The sequence below is a fragment of the Triticum dicoccoides genome, chromosome 5A, assembly GCF_002162155.2.
Source record: "Triticum dicoccoides isolate Atlit2015 ecotype Zavitan chromosome 5A, WEW_v2.0, whole genome shotgun sequence".
Classification (NCBI taxonomy): Eukaryota; Viridiplantae; Streptophyta; class Magnoliopsida; order Poales; family Poaceae; genus Triticum; species Triticum dicoccoides.
In genome coordinates, this window is record NC_041388.1 from 272411832 (window position 1) to 272413297 (window position 1466).

Consider the following 1466-nt stretch of genomic DNA (forward strand, 5'->3'; position numbering starts at 1 on the left):
CCGGAGATGGGGACGGGTGGCGGCGGCGATGGGGGGAGGAACCGCGTCGGCTCGGGCTGCTGCACAGAGAAGTCCAAGTAAGAGCATCGCTATAAATAGAGGGAACAGGGAACCGGTCCGGAATTAAGAGATGACATGCAAAAATGATTTATTTCATAACTAAATAACTTGACTCTGATACCAACTTGTCACGTCTAATATGTAATTATTTTAAAGGAACTTGTAGGTCCCATCAAAGATAGAAGCGCATATCGGAGACGTTTTTGCAAGGTGGATATCATTATATCGTACCATTACATAATAGTTTGATGTATTCATGTGACATTGTATGTCTTTTGTATGTATCTCCAACTATTATGTAATGGTACAATGTAATGATATTCACCTTACAAAAGCGTCTTCTATATGCGTTTCTATTCTTGGTGGGACCTACAAGTTCTTTTAGGATAGAGTCACATATTGGACGTGACAAGTCCTCCCTTAAAATCTTTTTCTAAATGGTTGTATGGTGTGTTCATATTATTCCGGCAATGCTAACTGTCAGACGTTAGATTTTTAACCATGACAAGTCAAACGTTTGTGAAGGATTGCATGTAAGAATTTCAAACAAAAACATTTGTGAAGAGTTGCGGGTGCGAATCTTCGACAAGTCCGCATACAGACTCTAAAAATGGTTTTTTGCCGGTGGCACAACCGCGGAGCAGACAAGGATGAATGATAGTCGGCGGTGGCGGGCGATGGGATGGTCGGCAATGGCGACGCGGTGGTCGAAGCAGCAGGCGGGCGAATGGTGGTTGTCGATGGTGGGCAGCCGGGTCGCGACAACGATGGTTTGGCGATGGCGGCGCAGTGAGTATGGTGGCAGCGCCGCGTACTCCGACGATGGCCCTATGACATGGCATTTTTAGGAGAAGGTTTAGAGGAAGAGCTATCTTCCCCTAGATGGAGGGGAGGTTGGGCTGTCGTCCAAAGAAGTCTTTGTAAGAGCATCACTATAAACAGAAAGGAATTGTGAACCAATTTGTGGTTGGATGGTTAGGTGGACAGTGGTATTCACGGCCCACCAGGGTTCAAGTCCCGGTTCTTGCATTTATTTTGGATTTATTTCAGGATTTTCGACGATGAGCGTTCAGTGGGAGGAGACGTTCCCTTCGACTGCGGGGCGCCTATGATGACTTCGTAAAATCTCAAGGTGATATGCCGGATCAGTCTTTCGGAGGTGCTCATAGGGATAGGGTGTGTGTGCGTGCGTTCATAGGAATGAGTGTATGCGTGTATATATGAGCGCAAGTTTGCGGGTGAGTATCTCCAACGAGTCCGCTTGTAAACTTTTCTAGAAGTAGTATTTGGTGGTGGCATGACGGCAATGGCGGGCAGTGGGATGCGGCGGACAATAGAAAGCATTGGTCGGCGGCGGTGGGCGGACGACAGCGGAGAGATGATGATCGGCGATGGTCGACTATGAC